Source organism: Triticum urartu, chromosome 6A (genome assembly GCF_056163025.1).
Source record: "Triticum urartu cultivar PI428250 chromosome 6A, HENAU_Tu73, whole genome shotgun sequence".
NCBI lineage: Eukaryota > Viridiplantae > Streptophyta > Magnoliopsida > Poales > Poaceae > Triticum > Triticum urartu.
Window position 1 is genome coordinate 45,262,911 of NC_141878.1, and position 12,398 is coordinate 45,275,308.

Sequence of the window (12,398 nt, forward strand, 5' to 3'; positions counted from 1 at the left end):
ATGTGGCCTACCTATGTGGATAATTCGCTGAGGTGGCCCAAGGCCCCACCTGTCAGATGGATCTCTTCTTCCCCTCTCTCTTCCTCCTGTAAAACCGCCCGACCATAGCCATATCATGTGCCGCTGCCAAAGCCCAACCCCGGCGAGCCACCCCACCACAGGCGAGGCGCCCGGCCGCCACAACCACCTATAATTCATGCTGAGCCGCCGCGCTGGAGCTCAATCTGCCTCCATCAAGGCAGATGCAGCGTTGAGCTTAGTGGCGGGCGGTCGACCAGGGCACGGCCAGTGGTTGGCGGTGTGGCCAGCGGTGTGACTAGTGGTTGGCATCGGAAGAAGCATCAGGCCGCGCCTCGAGTCGTCTCCTGCGCAAGGCATCCTGCTCGGGCTAATGGAGGTGAGTGCACGTCAGGCCCCGTGGTCTCCCCAGTGGAGCACACATGAGCGGTGCTAGAGCTGTTGCACGACGTTCGTCGGCAACGTGATGGTGTGCAGGGATGCTCTGGTTGGGCCTGTGCCGGCGTGCACCATGGAGGGCATCTCCGGCCGCGAGGACGAGTCCACCATCGGCTTCCTGGCACCACATCGGCGTCCTCTGCGCTCAAGCCCGCCGCCGCCTTGAAAACCATAGAAGACCACCATGGCCGTCGTCTGAGCGTCTCCTTGCTGCGGTTGTATCGGCCGGCTCCTCAGTGCGCCGCCGTGGGGCCTTGCCTGGTCATGGTGCTACTGACATACATGCCCATAATCTGTTTGTTGAAATGCCTATGATAAATTGGAGAGAGAAATAAAAGAAAAAATAGAAGAAAAGATAAACACAGAAGTCATTGACTGGTGGGACCCCCGTCCAACTCAGCAAATTTTCCACATAGGCACTCCACGTCTGCCCGACAGGCGAGCCCCACTTGTCGGTTTCGCTGTTTTCATGACCAAATTCCAACATCAGTGCTCTGTGGTATGCATTAGGTGCATTTCTGGTGGTTTTTTGTGCCTTGCCTTGAATGTGGTACCAAGTTGTGACCCTAGCCCCAAATGTGGTGGTTTTGGGTAAATAACTCGCAGAAAAGGAATACCAAATGGATTCCAAACGGAATAAAACTTCACAATGATTTTTCTTGGACTAGAAGACACCCAGAGGACTTGGAGTCCAAGCCAGAAGAGCCACGAGGCGGCGGCAATGGTGGAGGGCGCACCCTAGGGGGGGGGTGAAGGAAATATGCCCTAGAGGCAATAATAAAGTTGTTATTTATATTTCCTTATATCATGATAAATGTTTATTATTCATGCTAGAATTGTATTAACCGGAAACTTAGTACATGTGTGAATACATAGACAAACAGAGTGTCCCTAGTATGCCTCTACTTGACTAGCTCGTCAATCAAAGATGGTTAAGTTTCCTAGCCATAGACATGTGTTGTCATTTGATGAACGGGATCACATCATTAGAGAATGATGTGATGGACAAGACCCATCTGTTATCTTAGCATAATGATCATTTATTTTTTCTACTATTGCTTTCTTCATGACTTATACATGTTCCTCATACTATGAGATTATGCAACTCTCGAATACCGGAGGAACACCTGCTATCAAACGTCACAACGTAACTGGGTGATTATAAAGATGCTCTACAGGTGTCTCCATTGGTGTTTGTTGAGTTGGCATAGATCGAGATTAGGATTTGTCACTCTGTGTATCGGAGAGGTATCTCTGGGCCCTCTCGGTAATGCACATCACTATGAGCCTTGCAAGCAATGTGACTAATGAGTTATTCACGGGATGATGCATTACGGAACGAGTAAAGAGACTTGCCAGTAACGAGATTGAACTAGGTATGAGGATGCCGACAATCGAATCTCGGGCAAGTAACATGCCGATGACAAAGGGAACAATGTATGTTGTTATGCGGTTTGACCGATAAAGATCTTCGTAGAATATGCAGGAGCCAATATGAGCATCCAGGTTCCGCTATTGGTTATTGACCGGAGATGTGTCTCGGTCATGTCTACATAGTTCTCGAATCCGTAGGGTCCGCACGCTTAACGTTCGACGACTATTTGTATTATGAGTTATGTGATTTGATGACCGAAGTTTGCTCGGAGTCCCGGATAAGATCACAGACATGATGAGGAGTCTCGAAATGGTTGAGACATAAAGATTGATATATTGGACGATGTTATTCGGACACCGGATGAGTTCTGAGAGGTACCAGGTAACTATCGGAGTGTCGAAGGGTTATCGGAACCCCCCGTGGGAACTAATGGGCCTTGATGGGCCTTAGTGGGGAGAGAGAAGGGCCACAAGGGGTTGTCCGCCCCCCTTGGGTCCGAATTAGACTAGGGGAAGGGGGCGGCACCCCCCTTTCCTTCCCTTCTCCCTCTCCCTTCCTTCTCCCCCTTCCTCCAAGTGGAATCCTACTAGGACTTGGAGTCCTAGTAGGACTCCTCTCTCCCGGCGCGCCCTACAGGGGCCGGCTGGCCTCCCCTCCCCTCCTTTGTATACGGGGCACCCTAGAACACACAAGATCAATTGTCTTAGCCGTGTGTGGTGCCCCCTCCACAGTTACACACCTCCGTCATATCATCGTAGTGCTTAGGCGAAGCCCTGCGCCGGTGACTTCATCATCACCGTCGCCATGCCGTCATGCTGACGAAACTCTCCCTCGGCCTCAACTGGATCAAGAGTTCGAGGGACGTCATTGAGCTGAACGTGTGCTGAACGCGGAGGTGCCGTATGTTCGGTGCTTGGATCGCTTGGATCGCGAAGATGTTCGACTACATCAATCGCGTTACTAAACACTTCCGCTTTCGGTCTATGAGGGTACGTGGACACACTCTCCCCGCTCGTTGCTATGCAAATCCCAGATAGATCTTGCGTGATCGTAGGTAAATTTTTGAAATACTGCATTCCCCAACAGTGGCATCCGAGCCAGGTCTATGTGTAGATATTACATGCACGAGTAGAACACAATGAGTTGTGGATGATAATAGTCATACTGCTTACCAGCAACGTCTTACTTTGATTCAGCGGTATTGTTGGATGAAGCGGCCCGGACCGACATTACATGACCGCGTTCATGAGACCGGTTCTACCGACGTGCTTCACACACAGGTGGCTAGCGGCTGTCTGTTTCTCCAACTTTAGTTGAATCAAGTTTGACTACGCCCGGTCCTATTTGAAGGTTAAAACAGCAAACTTGACGAAAAATCATTGTGGTTTTGATGCGTAGGTAAGAACGGTTCTTTCTAGAAGCCCGTAGCAGCCACGTAAAACTTGCAACAACAAAGTAGAGGACGTCTAACTTGTTTTTGCAGGGCATGTTGTGATGTGATATGGTCAAGACGTGATGAGATATAAATTGTTGTATGAGATGATCATGTTTTGTAACAGTTATCGACAATTGGAAGGAGCCTTATGGTTGTCGCTTTATTGTATGAAATGCAATCGCCATGTAATTGCTTTACTTTATCACTAAGCAGTAGCGATAGTCGTAGAAGCAATAGTTGGCAAGACGACAACGATGCTACGATAGAGATCAAGGTGTCAAGCCGGTGACGATGGTGATCATGGCGGTGCTTTGGAGATGGAGATCAAAGGCACAAGATGATGATGGCCATATCATATCACTTATTTTTATTGCATGTGATGTTTATCCTTTATGCCTCTTATTTTGCTTAGTACGACGGTAGCACTATAAGATGATCCCTCACTAAATTTCAAGGTACAAGTGTTCTCCCTGAGTATGCACCGTTGCTATAGTTCGTCGTGCCAAGAAACCACATGATGATCGGGTGTGATAAGCTCTATGTTCACATACAACGGGTGCAAGCCAGTTTTGCACACGTAGAATACTCACGTTAAACTTGACGAGCCTAGCATATGCAGATATGGCCTCAGAACACTGAGACCGAAAGGTCGAACGTGAAATCATATAGTAGATATGATCAACATAGTGATGTTCACCATTGAAAGCTACTCCATCTCACGTGATGATCGGACATGGTTTAGTTGATATGGATCACATGATCATTTAGATGACTAGAGGGATGTCTATATAAGTGGGAGTTCTTAAGTAATATGATTAATTAAAATTTATTTTATCATGAACTTAGTACCTGATAGTATTTTGCATGTCTATGTTGTTGTAGATCAACGGCCCGTGCTACCGTTCCCTTGAATTTTAATGCGTTCTAGAGAAAGCTAAGTTGAAAGATGATGGTAGAAACTACACAGGCTGGGTCCATAACTTGAGGATTATCCTCATTGCTGCATAGAAGAATTACATCCTGGAAGCACCGCTAGGTGCAAGACCCGCTGCAGGAGCAACACCAGATGTTATGAACGTCTGGCAGAGCAAAGCTGATGACTACTCGATAGTTAAGTGTGCCATGCTTTACGGCTTAGAATCAGGACTTTAATGACGTTTTGAACGTCATGGAGCATATGAGATGTTCCAGGAGTTGAAGTTAATATTTCAAGTAAATGCCCGAATTGAGAGATATGAAGTCTCCAATAAGTTCTATAGCTGCAAGATGGAGGAGAATAGTTATGTCAGTGAACATATACTCAAAATTTCTGGGTACCACAACAACTTGACTCAACCGAGAGTTAATCTTCCTGATGATAGTGTCATTGACAAAGTTCTCTAATCACTGCCACCAAGCTACAAAAGCTTCGTGATGAACTATAATATGCAAGGGATGGATAAGACAATTCCCGAGCTATTTGCGATGCTAAAGGCTGCGGAGGTAGAAATCAAGAAGGAGCATCAAGTTTTGATGGTTAACAAGACCACTAGTTTAAAGAAGAAGGGCAAAGGGAAGAAGGGGACTTCAAGAAGAACGACAAACAAGTTGCTGCTCAAGTGAAGAAGCCCAAGTCTGGACCTAAGCCGGAGACTAAGTGCTTCTACTGCAAAGGGACTGGTCACTGGAAGCGGAACTACCCCAAGTATTTGGAGGATAAGAAAGATGGCAAAGTGAAAGGTATATTTGATATACATGTTATTGATGTGTACCTTACTAATGCTCATAGTAGCGCCTGGGTATTTGATACTGGTTATGTTGCTCATATTTGCAACTCGAAACAGGGGCTATGGATTAAACGAAGATTGGTTAAGGGCGAGGTGGCGATGCACGTGGGAAATGGTTCCAAAGTCGATGTGATCGCGGTCGGCACGCTACCTCTACATCTACCGTCGGGATTAGTTTTAGACCTGAATAATTGTTATTTGGTGCCAGCGTTAAGCATGAACAATATATGTGGATCTTGTTTGATGCGAGACATTTATTTATTTAAATCAGAGAATAATGGTTGTTCTATTTATATGAGTAATATCTTTTATGGTCATGCACCCTTGATGAGTGGTTTATTTTTGTTGAATCTCAATTGTAGTGATACACATATTCATAATATTGAAGCCAAAAAGATGCAAGGTTAATAATGATAGTGCAACTTATTTGTGGCACTGTCGTTTAGGTCATATTGGTGTAAAGCGCATGAAGAAACTCCATGCTGATGGGCTTTTGGAATCACTTGATTATGAATCAGTTGATGCTTGCGAACCATGCCTCATGGGCAAGATGACTGATGACCCACAAGTGTAGGGGATCTATCATAGCCTTTTCGATAAGTAAGAGAGTCGAACCCAACGAGGAGCAGAAGGAAATGATAAGCGGTTTTCAGCAAGGTATTCTCTGCAAGCACTGGAATTATCGGTAACAGATAGTTTTGTGATAAGGTAATTTGTAACGAGTAACAAGTAATAAAAGTAAATAAGGTGCAGCAAGATGGCCCAATCCTTTTTGCAGCAAAGGACAAGCCTGGACAAACTCTTATATAAAGGAAAGCGCTCTCGAGGACACATGTGAATTATCGTCAAACTAGTTTTCATCACGTTCATATGATTCGCGTTTGGTACTTTGATAATTTGATATTTGGGTGGACCAGTGCTTGGGTACTGTCCTTCCTTGGACAAGCATCACACTTATGATTAACCCCTATTGCAAGCATCCGCAACTACAAAAGAAGTATTAAGGTGAACCTAACCATAGCATAGAACATATGGATCCAAATCAGCCCCTTACAAAGCAACACATAAACTAGGGTTTAAGCTTCTATCACTCTAGCAACCCGTCATCTACTTATTACTTCCCAATGCCTTCCTATAGGCCCAAACAATGGTGAAGTGTCATGTAGTCGAAGTTCACATGACACCACTAGAGGAAAGACAACATACATCTCATCAAAAATATCGAACGAATACCAAGTTCACATGACTACTTATAGCAAGACTTCTCCCATGTCCTTAGGAACAAACGTAACTACTCACAAATCATATTCATGTTCATAATCAGAGGGGTATTAATATGCATAAAGGATCTGAACATATGATCTTCCACCGAATAAACCAACTAGCATCAACTACAAGGAGTAATCAACACTACTAGTAACCCACAGGTACCAATCTGAGGTTTTGGGACAAAGATTGGATACAAGAGATGAACTAGGGTTTGAGGTGAGATGGTGGTGGTGAAGTTGTTGATGGAGATTGACCCCCTCCCGATGAGAGGATCGTTGGTGATGACGATGGTGATGATTTCCCCCTCCCGGAGGGAAGTTTCCCTGGCAGAACAGCTCCGCTGGAGCCCTAGATTGGTTCCGCCAAGGTTCCGCCTCATGGTGGCGGAGTTTAGTCCCGTGAGCTAGCTTATGATTTTTTTCTCGACGAAAGGCTCCATATAGCCAAAGATGGGCATCAGAGGGCTGCCAGGGGGCCCACGAGGCAGGGGCGCGCCCCTACCCTCGTGGATGGTGGGTGGCCCCCCTCTGGTACATCTTAGATGTTTGCCGTGTGCCTGGGAAAAGCTCAATCAAAAACTCAATATCTCTATCCGGTGGCATGCCTGGCAACTCCTCTGGAAATACGTCAGGGAAATCCTTCACCACTGGTACTTCCTCCTGCACAACTCCTGATAAGGAATTTACTTGAGTCCTCTTTGGCACATGCCGGGATACATACTTGATCCTTCTTCCTTCTGGCGTCGTAAGTAAAATTGACTTACTGGCGCATACAATGTTCCCTTCATACTTCGATAACCAATCCATGCCTAATATCACATCCAATCCTTGAGATTCCAATACTATTAGGTCCGAGGGAAATACATAGTTACCAATCCTTAATGGTAACCGATCACACCATAGACTAGCCGTATACTCTTCTCTAGGCGAGGTTACTAACATGGGTGACCTAAGGGCTTGGGTTGGCAGTTTATACTTATCCACAAATCCCCTTGAGATGTATGAATGCGATGCACCCGTATCAAAAAGAACGAGTGCAGTAAATGACTTAACCAAAAACTTACTTATTACTGCATCTGGCTGAGCTTCAACCTCCTCCACGTTAACGTGGTTCACCTGTCCCCTATTGAAAGGGTTCGGCTTCTTCCCAGAGCTTCTATTGCCATTTCCATGCTGGGATTCAGGACATTCATTGGCATAATGTCCGGTCTTCTGGCACTTAAAGCAAGTGACTTGGCTCAGGTCTCTCTTGGCTGGGGTTGACGGGTTGGTACGGTTCTGGCCGTTGCTTCCTCCATTCCCATTACCATTATTGGGGCCATTATGATTATGCGAACTTCCTCCTCCATGGGTATGCTGAAAATGTCCTCCCGATTTTGGGGTAAAACGTGGCTTTTGCTGAGCTCCTGAATTGTACTTCCCTTGTCCATACTTCCTCTTGCGGCTCTCAATATGATGCTGCTTCCCTTCAATCATAAGAGCACGATCTACCAACTCCTGTTAGTTGTTGAAAGTTGCTACCATCAACTGCATGCTCAACTCATCATTCAGTCATTCCAGAAACTTTTCCTGCTTAGCTGCATCCGTAGCAACGTCATCTGGGGCATAACGTGCTAGCTTACTAAAGTCATCCACATACTGGCCAACTGTCCATCCTCCTTGGCGCAAGTTACGAATCTCACGCTTCTTCATGGCCATAGCTCCTGCTGAAACATGGGCAGTACGGAAAGCCTGCTGAAATTGGTCCCATGTCACCGTGGCTATAGGGTAGGTGATAGTGTAATTCTCCCACCATGATGCTGCTGGTCCATCCAACTGATGTGCGGCAAAGCGCACCTTCTCAGCATCAGTACATCCTGTAGTGGTTAACTCCCTTCCAATCTTGTGGAGCCAATCATCTGCTACAATCGGCTCGGTGCTACTGGAGAACACCGGTGGATTCAGCCTAAGAAAACGGGTTAAGTGATCAACATGTGGTGGCGGTGGTGGGTTGTTGTTCCCCTGATTCTGATTCTGGACTAGCAACTGCATCAACGTATTCTGCTGCTGGATCAACTGAGTGAGCTCCGGTGGGAAAGCAAATCCATTGTCACGTCTCGGAGGCATCTGAGGGTTTAGAAAAGATGAGAATATAGAATAGAATGAGGTCTAGAGAGAAAACACTACCCAAATGCACATGAGGCAAAATGCACACAGAATCACTTCATTCAATTTAAACAAGGGCATACAATCGGTCTAGAACTATCGTTGTAAAGTGCTTGGACTATGCTATATACATGGTGGAACACTACTACTATTATGGTGGTCGACTAGAAAAACTGCTCCGACGAAGACTCCATGATATCCGCTCCAGCTTCATCAACATAGTCATCATCGCTATCGTCTGGGTCCGAGTCGGTGTCGTCGATGATGATGTAGTTATCTGGGCAAGTGCAATCTTCGTCTTCTCCTCCAGTCGCGGGAAATCCCATGAATACTTTTAGCTTCTTCTTTAGATCATCGTTCTTCTCCAAGAGTGTTGCTATTTCCTCCTCATATCCATCGTGTGTAGACTCGAGTTCTTCTTCCAGCTCCGTGATTCTCGTCATCGCCTTCTTCAGATCTAACATGCCTGCGCACATCTGGTTCTCCTGGCGTCGAATGTGCAGGTTTAACTCCTGGATGAAAGCTGCAATCGATCTATCCTTCCTGGTGCTGATCATCTCCCATTGCTCATCTCGGCGCCCACATATCTGGTAGATAGTATCCTTGAGATCATTGCGGTAAACTTCTCCAATGCGTCCCATAGTGATGGGGGCTGCCATGCTCTTTCCTAGACTCCAGGTTGGTGCATCAAAGGAAAACTCTATGGCTCAGTGACTGGCATGAACGTCCTTCCTGGAACTTGTACTTGAATCATCCAGCGCTCCTCTTCAGGTAAAGTGGCGTTGTAGGTTCCGGTGAAGCTTGGTACTCCGATGTTCAGATATCTAATGACTTCCTTTAAGTGACGTCCAAAGGGTGTATCTTCATCCGGTTGTGTGAACTTGTACCTTGCATCCGCCATCCTAAAAGAGTAGAAAAGATGAGGAGTCAGAAGTGAGAAGAGTGAGTAGTGATCTAGAGCTTTAGCTTAGTGGTCGTGTCCTACAGTCAGCTTGTGCTCTGATACCATCTTGTAGCGACCAGACCTCAACCAGTCTGATCTCTGTGCATCAGTGTCATCCTTGGATCAGTAATACTGACACGCACAGTACTTGAAGGATTTATAACAGAGTAGCAATCACACACTTATTACATCGAATGTCTCAAAAGAGAACTTATTACAATAAATATGGCTTAAGGCCATCTAATAACGATAACAACGGAAGGCTTGGAAGATAAGTGAGTCCATCAACTCCAACGGCATCGCCGAGTATAGAACCACGACCTAAAGGCACCTTACTCGTTGTCTGAAAAGTCTGCAACATGAATGTTGCAGCCCGAAACGGGTCAGCACATGGAATATGCTGGCAAAGTAACACATAGAGAGTAATGAAGGAATAAGGCTATACTACATGCATATATGGCTGGTGAAAAGCTCTATGGTTACAGTTTTTGCATAAAGCCAATTTGTCCTTACTGTAAAGGAATAGATTTTATTTAACTATCATGGTGGTTGTTAAACATTGAGAGTGTAGACACCCTCTCAATCCCAATTAAGCATCAACATTTAAAACCCAACAAATTAATTAAGGGACAATTCCATTTCTCCTCCTAACTTGAGCCACCACCTGGCATTTGCCCCTAATTTTCAGGTATGCTTAAAAATACCCCTCTTCCATCAAGTCACTTTATAGAAATGCCCTTGCCGTCCGGTCAAAGGGCTTTGACCGTCTAGTGAATAGTAACATGGTGAATAGTAAATTTGAAAAAATAACAAAAAAAAATCAAAAAAATCTAAAATTTTGTGGGATCGAAGATACTCAAGGGCGCAAGGTGCGTGCAAATTTTCACGCTGTTTGGACATTCCAGGAACTCGTGGGAAAGGAAAAATGTAAATCTATATGCTGTGAACAGTAAATTAAAAAAATAGCAAGAAAATTTTAAGAAGTATGAATTTTTCTGGCATCAAAGAGGCTTGGGTGCGCATGGCGCTTGCAATTTTTTTGATCAAATGACATGCGAGGTGCTCTAGCAAAAAAAACACAAAATAGTGCATTTTTAGAGTTTTTTCTGCGCCAAATATAGTTTTTTTCTCCACGAGCTCCTACAGTGTCGAAGCACAACAAAAATTTGCACGCACCTTGCGCACCCTAGCCTCTTTGATGCCAAATTTTTTCATATTTTTTTTGAATTTTCTTACTATTTTTTTGAATTTACTATTCACAGCGTACATTTTAAAGTTTTTCCTTTGACATGAGCTCCTTGAATGTCCAAACTGTGCCAAAATTTGTACGCACCTTGCTCCCTTGAGTATCTTCGATCCCACAAAATTTCAGATTTTTTTACTATTTTTTCGAATTTACTGTTCACCATGTTACTGTTCACCAGACGGTCAAACCCGTTTGACCGGACGGTAACGACACAAAAGGGCATTTCTGTAAGGTTACTTAATGGAAGAGGGGTATTTTTGAGCATACTGAAAATTAGGGGCAAACGCCAGGTGGTGGCTCAAGTTAGGGGGAGAAATGGAATTGTCCCATTAATTAAAGTAACATGATGAGATTCACATGATAATCCAAATATTAGATACTCAAGATGTCCATAACAGGGGACATGGCTAATCATGATTAGTTTATACACTCTGTAGAGGTTTGCGCACTTTTTCCCACAAGACTCGATCTCCTCCGTTGGGATTCTCGCACTACATGATGTTTGAGAAACGGATGACCGAGACATAGTCTTTCAGAAGCGCTAGCACCTTAAGATCGGGTAGACAGTACCAACCTACATCCCCTACATCTGCTAGTCTACCACTGTAAGAGTTCGCACGACTTAGTCAGCTATGCTAGAGCCTATAGTAGCTTGTGGCTGCACACGGAAGTTTCTAGCATGAAAAATCTCATGATCCATAAAGAAAAACAGGCAATCGCTGGAATACCCAGGTGCCTCAATCCACCTAGATGTGTGTTTAAGTTTCCACCTTAAATAAACCATTAATTTAACAATCTCACATCTGTCATGGATACACTCACCCAATCCACGTCTACTAGCATAGCATGGCAATATAAGCAAACGTAGAAGTAACTCCCAAAGGTTTGATAGTAAAACAGGTAATAGGTACTACCTCATCTACTTCCCAAAACCCACAATTTAATTAGATCCTAATCATGCAATGTTTGAGGATTGATATAATGCAATAAAACTGGGTAGTAAAAAGGTATGATCAAAGTGTTACTTGCCTTGCTGATGATCCGCGAAACCTAGAGATTCGAAGTAGCAAGCGGCGCAATCCGGGTACTCTATCGCAAACAAACAAGCATACAATAAGTACTCATCTAATGCATAGGTAAAACTCAAATAAGAGAACTAACCAGAAAGTTCAACTTAAGAACTCCGGTTTGCAAAAAGAATCAAATCGAACGAAGCAACGAAAGTCAAACGGTGAAAGAAACAAACTTCATTTACTAACCTGGATCTAGGTTAATTTTTATAGAAGCAAAAACTTGTTTGAGTTGGTTAAACGGAAAGAGGGTTTCGAGACGAAACTCCAGGCGCTTGAGTCGCCTGATTCCGACAAACGAGCGAAAAGTTATACTAGAACGAAAATCGGATCAGAAATCACGATCAGAAATAATCGCGAAAAATCCGAGAAAAAGAAAAACGACGAACAGATTAACGAACGAACGTTCGTTTTCTGGAACTAAACGGTGAACGCGTCCGTTAAAACAAACGAACGAGCGAACGCTCGCTAAATAAACTAAACCGGAAATAAACCGATCTAAAAACGGATCTAAAAAAACCGAACGAAACCAACGAAAAAACCAAACGGTTTTCTCACGAAAACCGAGGCGACTACCTCGGGTCCGGCGGGTCAGCGGTGCAGCGGCACGGCGCGGCGGCGCGGGCGGCGGGGCGATGCGGCGGCGCGACAGCAGGGCGGCGGTGCGGCGGCACGACGCGCGAGGCGAGGCAGC